The sequence below is a fragment of the Silurus aristotelis genome, assembly GCF_946808225.1.
Source record: "Silurus aristotelis genome assembly, chromosome: 13".
In the NCBI taxonomy this organism is placed as follows: Eukaryota; Metazoa; Chordata; class Actinopteri; order Siluriformes; family Siluridae; genus Silurus; species Silurus aristotelis.
In genome coordinates this window covers 17,350,554-17,365,892 of record NC_139586.1, presented here as the reverse complement: position 1 = coordinate 17,365,892, position 15,339 = coordinate 17,350,554, and the positions used below count along the sequence as shown (strand labels likewise).

Below are 15,339 nucleotides of genomic sequence, written 5' to 3'. Positions count from 1 at the left end.
GATCATTTTGCAAACATCTTTCATTAATTTTTCATTCAAGCCTGCTGGATCACTTGAATAAACAACCAACATCATTTTAATATCAATATTTTGTATATGTCTCGGGGTAACATATTCCTTGAAGTGTTTTAGCCTCAGCCTTTGTATCAATACTGCAAATAATGCATTATGAAGTGTGCTATTTTCTCCTATTGTTCGTCATCTGTTTCTATTGTGCACAGACTATAATCAAGACTGTCCTCATAATCCTTATTTTGTGTATTCCTGCAGCAGCTGCAGCCTGTAAACAGGGCACCAAGTGTGTTTTAGCTCTAACAGCAGCTGCCAAATCGTCCTCTGGTGAGTACCATTTGCCTCATAAACCATGAACTGCAGCCTCTCCAGCATCCCCCGACACGAATCCAGTTTCATCTCAGTGGCATTGCAAAACAGGTTTGATTGCCTCGAAATGAAGCCACTCGGCCGGGAACGATAAAACGCATCCAGCTCAGTTCAGACTAATAATTCACACAAACACAAGATTGACCCTGTCATAATTTTCATGACACACCCACACACACACATATGCATACAGCATACACAGTGCAGACACAATATGCAAATGTGACATAACATTAATTGTGCATGAAAACAAAGCATATTGATTTTATAATACACCACTGAGTCATGTCTGTTTTTGACAGAAAAAAGCTTGCTGTTGTGGTAAAATCATGACTCATTATTCGCTTCTGAATCACTCTGATGAGTGTCTCTCCACAGTTTCATGGTCAGAAAGCATATTCTGTGAGCTGCACCCACATTTTATGATAATGTGCCTGATTTACAGCAGTAACCTGCACATAATTTTACCGTCGCCAGCAGTGGCTTGTTCTCTGCATTGTTGTTAAAGTGCACATTTGACTCGCCGTAGCCTGGGAATACAGCTAGCGGGCTACGCCAGGCTCAGTTCTAAAAACGTTCTCGCTTTTATGCGACCTCGATGGTAGCTCTGCTTCTTTTAAGTGAGGAATTAGTGCACTTAGTTTGGAGAATAACATTAATAATTCAGCAGTCTTGGTAGATTTTTTTTGCTTATCTGCTTACCACAGTATTAGATAAAGTATAAAAGATTAAATGAATCAATGATGGAATGTTGTGATCGCTGACTCAAAGCACAGTTACTGTTACAGTCCTAAAGGTGATTTGTTTCCTATAAGTGTACATACTGCAGTATTTTATTCCCTCTATACAATCGCAAATAGCCAATAAATAACCTTTTTTTTTTTTTTTTTATAAAAGCAATGTTCATGAGTTAGTTCTTTTTTAGCTCACATGGTAGCAGCTATAAATTTGCTGTTTTTTTCTCTTTATGTTTAACTTATTTTCACTAAGAAAAAACAAGTCAGTCAAAATCAGACCAAATCAGAATCAAGCAATCAGCAGCTTTCTGAGGAAACCGAAAACATGATTGAAAATATTTTTCAGCCCTAACTTTTAAACCATTTCAAAACTATAATGTGCAATAAAGTTCCCAATAAATATAAGTATTTAGATAGCAGACAAAAATATTTTATATGATGTTCATATTCTATATGCTGCTGAGTCCCCCTCCTAGTTCTTTAACACAGGGAGAAATACACGTACATATACATCAAATGTCTCATCTCGTGATGATAGACAGATAGGAGAGAGAGAAAGAGAGAGAGAGAGAGAGAGAGAGAGAGAGAGAGAGAGAGAGAGAGAGAGAGAGCGAGAGAGCGAGAGAGCGAGAGAGCGAGAGAAAAAGAAAGAGAGAAACTAAACAATCAGTCAAGAGAGACAGAGAAAAGCTATCCAGGTTGAATCTTGATGGAGTTTCTTGAGCAAAATCTTGATTTTCCACCAATGTTTTTGTCTTATTGTTTCTTCCCTTGTTGTCGTCAAAGTCCACTTGCTAGCTATCTTAATCATTAGCCAGATTATTTTTGGTATCAATATTTCTCAGTTGCTTAGTAACAGTGTTCTTGTACTTAATCGTTAAATGGACTGTGTCTTTTGGATTCGGCATGAAGATTACAGGAATGTTAGTTTTGCACTTTTCAAAACAAATATGAATGATTATCCTCTGTTAGATGAGAAGCGAAGGATAGGTTTCATTAGAAATGATATACTTATTGGAAAAAAGTTCACATTTGCTTGAACCCTTGAGGTTTCTTACAGTTTATTACCCTTTGTATTAAATCACTGTTGGACTCTCGATTTAAAAGCAGTTGGTTAATTTGAGATTAACCACATTCCTGATAGTATTTTCATCTCATCATAACATGTTAATTCGATTACTTTAATCTGGTGTGATTTTCTGATGTGTTACCTTTTCTCTAACAACTCACGACAGCTCATTTAGATAATCTTAGGGTTAAGAAATTGTTTATATAAGAATAGCTTACAGTGGGTACGGAAAGTATTCAGACCCCCTTAAATTTTTCACTCTTTGTTATATTGCAGCCATTTGCTAAAATCATTTAGGTTCATTCTTCTTCCTCATGAATGTACACATAGCACCCCATACTGACAGAAAAACACAGAATTGTTGACATTGTTGCAGATTTATTAAAAAAGAAAAACTGAAATATCACATGGTCCTAAGTATTCAGACCCTTTGCTCAGTATTTAGTAGAAGCCCCCTTTTGATCTAATACAGCCAGGAGTCTTTTTGGGAAAGATGCAACAAGTCTTTCACACCTGGATTTGGGGATCCTCTGCCATTCCTCCTTGCAGATCCTCTCCAGTTCTGTCAGGTTGGATGGTAAACGTTGGTGGACAGCCATTTTTAGGTCTCTCCAGAGATGCTCAATTAGATTTAAGTCAGGGCTCTGGCTGGGCCATTCAAGAACAGTCACGGAGTTGTTGTGAAGCCACTCCTTCGTTATTTTAGCTGTGTGCTTAGGGTCATTGTCTTGTTGGAAGGTGAACCTTCAGCCCAGTCTGAGGTCCAGAGCACTCTGGAGAAGGTTTTCGTCCAGGATATCCCTGTACTTGGCCGCATTCATCTTTCCCTCGATTGCAACCAGTCGTCGTGTGCCTGCAGCTGAAATACACCCCCACAGCATGATGCTGCCACCACCATGCTTCACTGTTGGGACTGTATTGGACAGGTGATGAGCAGTGCCTGGTTTTCTCTACACATACCGCTTAGAATTAAGGCCAAAAAGTTCTATTTTGGTCTCATCAGACCAGAAAATCTTATTTCTCTGTTTTTTAGCAAACTCCATGCGGGCTTTCATGTGTCTTGCACTGAGGAGAGGCTTCCGTCAGGCCACTCTGCCATAAAGCCCCGACTGGTGGAGGGCTGCAGTCTGCATCTCTGGAGCTCAGCCACAGTGATCTTTGGGTTCTTCTTTACCTCTCTCACCAAGGCGCTTCTCCCCCGATAGCTCAGTTTGGCCGGACGGCCAGCTCTAGGAAGGGTTCTGGTCGTCCCAAACGTCTTCCATTTAAGGATTATGGAGGCCACTGTGCTCTTAGGAACCTTAGGTGCAGCAGAAATTTGTAACCTTGGCCAGATCTGTGCCTTGCCACAATTCTGTCTCTGAGCTCTTCAGGCAGTTCCTTTGTCCTCATGATTCTCATTTGCTCTGACATGCATTGTGATCTGGAAGGTCTTATATAGACCGGTGTGTGGCTTTCCTAATCAAGTCCAATCAGTTTAATCAAACACAGCTGGACTCAAATGAAGGTGTAGAACCATCTCAAGGATGATAAGAAGAAATGTATAGCAGCTGAGTTAAATATATGAGTGTCACAGCAAAGGGTCTGAATACTTAGGACCATGTGATATTTTAGTTTTTCTTTTTTAATAAATCTGCAACAATGTCAACAATTCTGTGTTTTTCTGTCAATATGGGGTGCTATGTGTGCATTAATGAGGAAAAGAAATGAACTTAAATGATTTTAGCAAATGGCTGCAATATAACAAAAAGTGAACAATATAAGGGGGTCTGAATACTTTCCGTACCCACTGTATGTGCTATAGTTCTGTTAAGAGACATTTAACATTTTATGGATGGAGTCTCCATTGTCAGCACAGTGTAGTGATCTGTGAATTTCACAACAACGTTTCAGAAAGAGTTCACCGCTTTCTCAGTTTTTTTAATTGTAAGATACAGGCTGAGAGAGGCTGGTGAATACACGACTTTATAAAATGCTTTAATATAAATCCGTATAGAAACTAACATTTCAGAGCAGTTGTGAAACTCTACAATTTAACCACAAACTATAAAAAACATTATATGTTGTAATGAATAAATTCAACATTAGAGTAGTTTCCTTAGGTATAAGTATTAGATAATCCATGGCTAGGAGTGTGTTACACCATTTTAATGCGTGGAGTTAAACAACTACCTGAGGCCTGCATTCATCTCCAGTTTGTCAAATTCATCTTTTGCCTTGTCCTATTTATTACAATGGCCAAATTCTCCAAATAAGTTGCAAAGATCATCATGCAAAGATCATCAATCTAGCTCAAATTTATAAATGCTTACAATTTCCTCTAGTTTAGAACAGGGATGATTGCACTGGCCAGATCTATCTTCCAGCCAATCAGAATAGATTATTTAGGTGGACCACTGTATAATAGGCAATAAAGCACTTCAGGCTCTGCACTTTGGGAGCAGAGTTACAGATACATAGCTACCCAGAGGGGGGTATTACACCAACCAGGTGTAGCTTATTTTCCTATTATATATGATTTAATAAAGCCTGTTCTTATTTAACAAACACTTTGATTTTGGTCTAGGTTTCTATTAAAAAGTGTTTTTTTATTATTTGTGGAAGTCTCCAGAGTCATCACTTAGAGTCATCACTTTTTATGAGTATGTCATTTCTTCCACAAACACAATGATACACATTCAAATATGCAATACATTTAGGATCTCAAATTCGTACTATTTATTAATCATCCCCTGGTGATTTCCAGATTTTCTTTCATTACACCACCTCAAGAAATCTCATCTTAGTACAAATTGGCAGCTTGTACCAAAGTAACTCAGCATGGTTTAGTGAAGAGTCAGTGTAATTTCATCCTTCTGTAATCTTCTCCATTATACTCCCAAACCAGCAGAAACCTTAGCTCTATTGCAGTGATGTTAATATATATATATATATATATATATATATATATATATATATATATATATATATATATATATATATATATATATATATATACAGTGGGTACGGAAAGTATTCAGACCCCCTTAAATTTTTCACTCTTTGTTATATTGCAGCCATTTGCTAAAATCATTTAGGTTCATTCTTCTTCCTCATGAATGTACACACAGCTCCCCATAATGACAGAAAAACACAGAATTGTTGACATTGTTGCAGATTTATTAAAAAAGAAAAACTGAAATATCACATGGTCCTAAGTATTCAGACCCTTTGCTCAGTATTTAGTAGAAGCCCCCTTTTGATCTAATACAGCCAGTAGTCTTTTTGGGAAAGATGCAACAAGTCTTTCACACCTGGATTTGGGGATCCTCTGCCATTCCTCCTTGCAGATCCTCTCCAGTTCTGTCAGGTTGGATGGTAAACGTTGGTGGACAGCCATTTTAAGGTCTCTCCAGAGATGCTCAATTGGGTTTAAGTCAGGGCTCTGGCTGGGCCATTCAAGAACAGTCACGGAGTTGTTGTGAAGCCACTCCTTCGTTATTTTAGCTGTGTGCTTAGGGTCATTGTCTTGTTGGAAGGTAAACCTTCGGCCCAGTCTGAGGTCCAGAGCACTCTGGAGAAGGTTTTTGTCCAGGATATCCCTGTACTTGGCCGCATTCATCTTTCCCTCGATTGCAACCAGTCGTCCTGTCCCTGCAGCTGAAAAACACCCCCACAGCATGATGCTGCCACCACCATGCTTCACTGTTGGGACTGTATTTGACAGGTGATGAGCAGTGCCTGGTTTTCTCCACACATACCGCTTAGAATTAAGGCCAAAAAGTTCTATTTTGGTCTCATCAGACCAGAGAATCTTATTTTTCACCATCTTGGAGTCCTTCAGGTGTTTTTTAGCAAACTCCATGCGGGCTTTCATGTGTCTTACACTGAGGAGAGGCTTCCGTCAGGCCACTCTGCCATAAAGCCCCGACTGGTGGAGGGCTGCAGTGATGGTTGACTTTCTACAACTTTCTCCCATCTCCTGACTGCATCTCTGGAGCTCAGCCACAGTGATCTTTGGGTTCTTCTTTACCTCTCTCACCAAGGCTATTCTCCCCCGATAGCTCAGTTTGGCCGGACGGCCAGCTCTAGGGAGGGTTCTGGTCGTCCCAAACGTCTTCCATTTGAGAATTATGGAGGCCACTGTGCTCTTAGGAACCTTAAGTGCAGCAGAAATCTTTTTGTAACCTTGGCCAGATCTGTGCCTTGCCACAATTCTGTCTCTGAGCTCTTCAGGCAGTTCCTTTGACCTCATGATTCTCATTTGCTCTGACATGCATTGTGATCGGGAAGGTCTTATATAGACAGGTGTGTGGCTTTCCTAATCAAGTCCAATCAGTATAATCAAACACAGCTGGACTCAAATGAAGGTGTAGAACCATCTCAAGGATGATCAGAAGAAATGGAAAGCACCTGAGTTAAATATATGAGTGTCATAGCAAAGGGTCTGAATACTTAGGACCATGTGATATTTCAGTTTTTCTTTTTTAATAAATCTGCAACAATGTCAACAATTCTGTGTTTTTCTGTCAATATGGGGTGCTATGTGTACATTCATGAGGAAAAAGAATGAACCTAAATGATTTTAGCAAATGGCTGCAATATAACAAAGAGTGAAAAATTTAAGGGGGTCTGAATACTTTCCGTACCCACTGTATATATATATATATATATATATATATATATATATATATATATATATATATATATATATATATATATATATATATATATATATTTTTTTTTTTTTTTTTTTTTTTTTAATGCGGCTTGTCTGCAAAGATGCACTAAGAAAAATCAGCAAGATTATTACGGTTAAATGGTCGACTTTCGGATTCAACTCAGTAACCAAGAAACTGCTTTCAGCAAATCTATTATATAATCTAATAAATCTATCTAATAAATCATATTAAGCTCACAATCTTATCAAATTTGTCAGAAAATCTTGCACTCAGTGTCTACCCAAAATATGTTCCTATTCTAAAGACAATGTTAATGTAAACGCGTATTTCTGAGTGAAAAGGCATATTTGGTAGAGATTTGTTAGTTATTCTCGTCAAATCAAATCTTTTACATGACTCCAAACCGGAGGCGTGCTTTTGAGAAGAGACATTTTTACTCACTGACTGAATTACTGTTCCTTTCTTGGACAACTTTTGATAGATACTGACCACTACAGACTAGGAAAACCCACAAGAGCTGCAGTTTTGGAGATGCTCTGACCCATCACAGTTTGGCCCTTATCAAACTTTCTTTAAAAGAAGGAAGGCATGAGAGAATGTTATGTGGCATGAAAACATCTGTAGCTGTACTGTATACTAGCCATATTTATTCCAAACTTTGTTTATTTACATAAATTTGTTTTCTGCACATCTAGCTAGCTAATTAACAGTGCCTTAGCATCTTCTTCGAAACACAGGGTATTGATCAAAACACCAATTTATAACTCAAGGACATCTAATACAAACAGTATATATTTTAGAATCTATATACTGTTAATTACTGTCTTGTTGTTCTTGAAATACTTATTAGACCAATTTTATGCAGTCTGGTGTTTTTTTTTTTTACATTTTCTGGGATGAATCAAATGATATCTTCTCAATGATGGACAAACAGGAAGCAAAATAACATTAATTAATTAATTTTATAGCATGTATAAAGCTTTGTTGATTTTTGCATGTATTATATACTGTATATTAATATCATTTATATAGTTTTTTTAATGTGTTGCAAATTATTAGGCTAATTCAAATTTAGCAATAGTCCAGGCAAAGAAAAACAACCACTGCTACTGTAAAGTAAATATTGTACATTTGTCCAGTTGTTAAAAGAAATCAACAAGTCATTTAGTACTTGAAAGATTTGGGTAATATATTGGTTATTTGACTCAATTATTATTGGGTCAGGTGCAGATTTGGTTTTATCCATCAGACTTGGCTTATGAGAAGTAGGTATTCCAGAGTAGGTGTATTATGCATAAACATATATAAACATGCATCATGCACCTTACAATGGCACATGACGATAAACATTTTGCCCCATTAGTGAAGCCATATTTATTCGAGCCTGTTGATGTTTGGGATCAGAGGAGGTAATGATTTAGATGCAAACGTAATTTTTTATCTGAAATTTTTTTTCCAACAACTCTCACAGTGACGTAGTCATAGTCCAAAAAATCATCATGCATGATCTACAGAATGGCTGTGAGCTAGAAGAGTAAATAAAGGGCATGGATTTGGATTTGAGCTTGTCTTCTGAATGATTCAGTAATTCTGTCTTCCGCTGCAGTAATTCTTAAGACTGTCCTTTGCTTATCAAAATACTTAAGTCTCTTGAAGTCTGGTTCTCTCAAGGTTTCTCCCTCCTGTCATTTATCCTGTGCCTGACACTGGAAATATGAATCTATGTCTGGCTTTGCTGTAAAGCAGCTTTGTGACAATTTATATTGCTAAGCCAAATTGAATTAAGGCTACCAGTCTGGTCGTGTCTAAAATTCTAATTCAATCATTCAAAAAAGGCATCCTTTATTTAAGATTCAGCCTACATAAAACCAGGAAATTAGCTTTCACAGATAATAAAATCTCTGCAGTGGTACATAAGGTCAGATTCCTTTTGCTCTGCGTGCTTTTTGCACAAACAACCTACAGTTTTTTTAATCAGAGAAAAATGGCTCACGAACCTCACCATAGTTACACGCTAGATCTCACTAGTCATTTCACCCGTGACAGGTTTTGTTCCATGCCAAATAACGTATGAGGGATGGAGTGATTCAATTAGAAGGAAAAGCAATAGAGACCTAATTGAATTTGATAGATCATAGATGGGACTGATTTTGTAATTTTCGTGAGAAAATGTCAGTAAGGGGAGAAAATGTAACAAAAAAAAAAAAAAAAGCATGGACTGAACGAACGTTATGCGTGACAATGTAGTTATATGTATGTACAAAAATGTATGTACAAAAATAGAAAAAAGATGTTTATTACGAGCGTAATGAGGTTTGTGTGGAAATATGCAGTGATGTAGAACAGGGTTCCTAAAAAAGAAGCATCTCCATTATAATTGACTCTACTACTAGAAGAAAACAAATTCTTAAAATTCTTACAAATATCTATCAGGAAAAGGAAGTGATTGCATTCCCCATACCCATGTCATATTTTACAAAACACACTGTTTAATGTTCTATTCTGGTTGACCAATGTTTCTATAACAGCAGCTCTAACAAAACTTCCAGCCTCAGGGAAAACCACAGATTTATATTAATGACCTCATTTGAATACATTAGTGTTTCTATGGTAACGGTTAATTCAGAAATTTGTATGGCAGACACTACACATAATGGTTTTTATTGACATAGTGATGTGTTTCTTTGTGAGATGTTTATTTACCATTTTTAGAAGGATTCTCTATAGTGTCAGTTATAGTAGTCAGTGGTAAACTTTCAGATTTGTCCTTTGTGGTTTGTTGGTATCATGACAAGATACAGGGTTATTTTGTATTTAACTTGTCTCAAGGATATAGTACAGTATTATATTTGATATACAGTGAGGAAAATAAGTATTTATACACCCTGCTATTTTGCAAGTTTTCCCACATGGAGGGGTCTGAAATGGTCATCGTAGGTGCATGTCCACTGTGAGAGACATAATCTAAAAAGAAAAATCCAGAAATCACAATATATGATTTTTTAACTATTTATTTGTATGATACAGCTGCAATTAAGTATTTGAACACCTGTCTATCAGCTAGAATTCTGACCCTCAAAGACCTGTTAGTCTGCCTTTAAAATGTCCACCTCCACTACATTTATTATCCTAAATTAGATGCACCTGTTTGAGGTCGTTAGCTGCATAAAGACACCTGTCCACCCCATACAATCAGTAAGAATCCAACTACTAACATGGCCAAGACCAAAGAGCTGTCCAAAGACACTAGAGACAAAATTGTACACCTCCACAAGGCTGGAAAGGGCTACGGGGAAATTGCCAAGCAGCTTGGTGAAAAAAGGTCCACTGTTGGAGCAATCATTAGAAAATGGAAGAAGCTAAACATGACTGTCAATCGCCCTCGGACTGGGGCTCCATGCAAGAACTCACCTCGTGGGGTCTCAATGATCCTAAGGAAGGTGAGAAATCAGCCCAGAACTACACGGGAGGAGCTGGTCAATGACCTGAAAAGAGCTGGGACCACCGTTTCCAAGGTTACTGTTGGTAATACACTAAGACGTCAAGGTTTGAAATCCTGCATGGCACGGAAGGTTCCCCTGCTTAAACCAGCACATGTCCAGGCACGTCTTAAGTTTGCCAATGACCATTTGGATGATCCAGAGGAGTCATGGGAGAAAGTCATGTGGTCAGATGAGACCAAAATAGAACTTTTGGGTCATAATTTCATTAAACGTGTTTGGAGGAAGAAGAATGATGAGTACCATCCCAAGAACACCATCACTACTGTGAAGCATGAGGGTGGTAGCATCATGCTTTGGGGGTGTTTTTCTGCACATGGGACAGGGCGACTGCACTGTATTAAGGAGAGGATGACCGGGGCCATGTATTGCGAGATTTTGGGGACAACCTCCTTCCCTCATTTAGAGCATTGAAAATGGGTCAAGGCTGGGTCTTCCAACATGACAATGACCCGAAGCACACAGCCAGGATAACCAAGGAGTGGCTCTGTAAGAAGCATATCAAGGTTCTGGTGTGGCCTAGCCAGTCTCCAGACCTAAACCCAATAGAGAATCTCAAATCTCAAACCCAATAGGGAGCTCAAACTCCGTGTTTCTCAGCGACAGGCCAGAAACCTGACTGATCTAGAGAAGATCTGTGTGAAAGAGTGGGCCAAAATCCCTCCTGCAGTGTGTGCAAACCTGCTGGAAAAACTACAGGAAACGTTTGACCACTGTAATTGCAAACAAAGGCTACTGTACCAAATATTAACATTGACTTTCTCAGGTGTTCAAATACTTATTTGCAGCTGTATCATACAAATAAATAGTTTAAAAATCATACATTGTGATTTCTGGATTTTTTTTTTTAATTATGTCTCTCACAGTGGACATGCACCTACGATGACAATTTCAGACCCCTCCATGATTTCTAAGTGGGAGAACTTGCAAAATAGCAGGGTGTTCAAACACTTATTTTCCTCACTTTATAGTTTCTTGTACAAATTGTTTTATGCATAATTATTTATATCCAGACTCTTAACATTACATAATTTATTCATTTTTAAAATCGGTCTAATCTTTTTATGCAAAACAAAAAAACAGTATGCAGGAAATGATAATAATAATAATAATAATAATAATAATAATAATAATAATAATAATAATAGTAATGTATCTTTTAATCTCCAGAGTTTTGAAATGAATTATGTTACAAGAAAACATCTGAGGGAACACCAACAGCCACGCCACAGACACTAGTCACAGAAATCACACCTTTTCCTGTTCTTTAGTTTGATGTAAACTTTAACTGAAGCTCTTGACCTGCATCTGCATGACTTTATGGATAGCACTGCCACCACATGATTGGCTGATTGGATAACTGCATGAATATGCAGGAGTTCTTGGCTGGTGAGGGTAAATCATATTAGCAATAATCATTCTAATTTTACAGAATTATGTACAAGCGTTATTACAAATGATCAGTAAAATCCTGAGATAGGAAGTAATAAAGTAGATTTTTCTGGTATCAGTACTTTACTGCACTATTTATTTTTTGGATAACCTTTTACGTTTACTCATAAAATTTTTGCACAAATATCTGTACATTCTACTTCTTACATTTTCAAAACAGGCTCGTTAATTTGAGTGTCTGTACTTCTACATGAGTGAAGGATGTGTGTACTTTTGACATGCCTGGTAAAATCACTAAATTCACTACAATATGGTGTGTTTTTATATAATCAATAATCTCAAAAATATTTTAATAGCATCAGTAAGAAGGACTTTAACAAATGTGCCTCATGTTAACCATTGATAATCAAGCCAATGCACATTTATCTAATGAACTAAGAAGTCACATGTGTCAAGATTTTCGACAGTTTGCATTAGCACAGTGCTCATCTAAACCTCTTGCTCTCAGACGAATACTGAGTGCACACTGCTCATTATACCAGGTCACCAGACTCCGCCATCAGAGCAGCTCCCAGGTTAGCATGGCAACTGATGTGGTTGCTAAAAAGCACGGCCACGTAGCTGTTGCTGACGTGGAGCTTCACAGCAGGATCGTGACAAGCTGAATCACATGCTTTTCAGAAATGGCCCCCTAAGCCAAACAAACCAGTGCAAGATTGAGGGTAATGCCACACATGCAGCACATATGACAAACATTTTCTTGCCTTTGCAATTACGACTTACAAATGTGTAAGAACGATCAATTAATCCTTTTGAAAGCCCTCGAAGAGAAATACAAGAGGCTGTCGTCTTCTACACAGTTAAACAAAAAAAAAGACCACAGTGATACTAATGTTCTATTTAGCATCCAGATAGAAGACATCTTCCTTCACCCCACAAAGAGGGGAAAAAAAGAACAGTATCTGGACTGTAGATAGGTAATGAGATCCCAGGCTCTCCTGCTGAGCACAATACTGTCTCCACTTCGACTGCCACCTTAGGCCACATTCTTTTTTCTCACTTCTCCTTTTTTTTGCTCTGGTTCTCAGAAAAAAAAATGTCTCTCTTTCTCTCCCACTTTCTCCTAACTAAAAAAGCTATTTTACTCTCTGTGTAAACCGTCATTACAGTCGGGTGATTAGATCCACACATGTTGTGTCTGTTGCACGTCACAAGGAGATATTTCTAATCACACAAGGCACACATGACTCTAATCTCATCGCGTATGAAAATGAACTATAGAGTTGTCATTATAAGTTATGATGCTCCCTATTTGCCAAAGCTTGCAAGGAGAACTATACAAAAAAAAACATTGGGGAAACGTTGTTTTTAAAGAGCATACTAACACTATGGATTTCGAAGGTTATTTGTTTTACTTGGAAAAGGGAGTAGAACATCTACCCAATAAGCCTTGTTGTACCTTTTATAAAGCCAAAACACAATTTAATAAAGAAGATTTTTAGACTCTCTGATCATATTGAAGGCCATGCTATGAGCCTCCAACAGTCATAATTCATTATTACATTCTTACAAGTTCCCAAACACTGAGAAATATATTAAATGTATTTACCTCTTAAAGACTTACCTCTTCCTGAAACACTTAAATTAGCACTTTCCAAGTTTGCTTTGTAGAATTCAAGATGTTTATTTAAATAATTATATTTATATTAAGTTTGTAATCAGTGTAGATTGATTCATTGCTAGAGACTCAAAGCACTTTCGTACATCGCTCTGGATAAGGGCGTCTGCTAAATGCCACAAATGTAAAGGTAAATGTAAATATATATTATAAAGTCCAAATTATCCATCCTCATCTAATGAGCTGAACTGAGCCACATGGAGAATTTGAAAATGACCTGGCAGTAAGATGTACTATAGGAAGAAGGCAAGCTGGTAGAAAGTGTATGATGCTCTGTGCAACGTTCCCGCAAGGTTCTAGCATTAATGTGGATATTGATTTGACATGTACCACCTACAGTACATAAGCATTGCTATAGACCAAACACCACTTAATGGCAACTGCATTCCCTAATAGCCTCTTTCAGCGGAATAATTCTCCCTGTTATACTACCAAAATTGTCCAAAAATGGTTTGAAGAACACAACAAAGAGTCCAAGGTGTTGACTTGGCCTCCAGATTCTTTAGGTTAGGTCTTAATCATCAGTAGGATGTGTTAAACAAATCAAATATCTAAACAAGTCTTTAACACAGCACTCAAAACAATTTAAAGGATCTGCTGCTAACATCATGGTAACAGATAACACAGCACACCTTTTAGAGGTCTTGTGGAGTCTATGCATCAACTAGTCGAAGCTGTTTTACTGGTGCAATGAAACCTAAACAATATCAGGCTGGTTTACATAATGCTATGGCAGATCGATGTTTTCTATTCATCCTGTAGCTAAATCAGAGGACAAACACTGTCTCCCTCCCTGTATAATGATCAAATCATTACATAATATTATGGCTGACACAAGGGCCTTGAAGAAAAGCACATAGTGTCAATCGCTCAACATCAATAGTCCTCAGCTGAGTTTTTCTCAGCTATGAAAGCAATTCACATCGCATTAATGTCATGAAAATCATTTAAATATTATAAGAGGCCTTTTCCCCATATCTAATTTAAAAACTGAATCTAAAAATTCATGTCACTGTGGATCTGGAAGTAGAAAATATTATAAAGAAGTAGGAAATATTATAAACCTCTACTGATATAACTGCTCACCCAGCTGAAATACACACACACACACACACACACACACACACACACACACACACACACACACACACACACACACACACAGATACAAAAGAAATGACAATCTGAAGCCTGGGTTGGCAGGAACTAGGTGTAAAATGGCACAAAAACAAAGAATCCTAATGCATGTTTGTTTTTCCAGCACACACGTCCTCCACACTTACACACATTCACGGTTGATGCAATAAAGCAGTAAGATATCAATGCTGCACCCAGCTGAATGTGGAAAAACAGTGACAAGCATAAGCACATACGGTACATGTGTGTGATGTGTGTGAGGGAAAGAGACCATGACATAGTGATTCCTAATGTATCTCTATAGAAAAACTATACAAAGGTGAAAGGAAGCTAGATCTAAAACCGCAACAGTAAAAAAAAAGTCTTAAAAAAAAAAGTATTTCTTCACAACATAAAAAATAAATCACTCATCCAAAAAGCAATACGGAAAAAACTGCAAATGACAGCCAGTTCTTTAAATCATTGCTGGTTCCACAACATGTGCAGGTGTATTCATCATAATCAAAAGTAATGGAGGACCCGGCTGGCTATGTTGGCATTGGGAAAAAACAACCGGATCTATCAGAAAATGTCTGGAAAGTACTCCTGTCAGTCGATCCTGAGCTCCTGATTGTATTGCTGAATAGATGAAGCTCGGCATGCCGCTTCATCTTAAAATACCACTGATGGGCAAATTTCACTTGACAATATTTGAGCTTCAGGGGAATGTTTGATTGACAGCAGGTTTGGAAGCAGTATATTGACTGACAGCTGGAAGAATGAAGAATCGTTGACTATGATAAAG

At 37.7% G+C, this 15,339-nt stretch overlaps 1 protein-coding gene across 1 annotated transcript in view; it reads right to left on the bottom strand.

Annotated features, from left to right (window-relative positions):
- The window catches only part of vat1l (vesicle amine transport 1-like), a 28,496-nt gene that overhangs the window by 3,540 nt on the left and 9,617 nt on the right, over window positions 1-15,339 (bottom strand). The gene's annotated exons all lie outside the window — the stretch shown is intronic.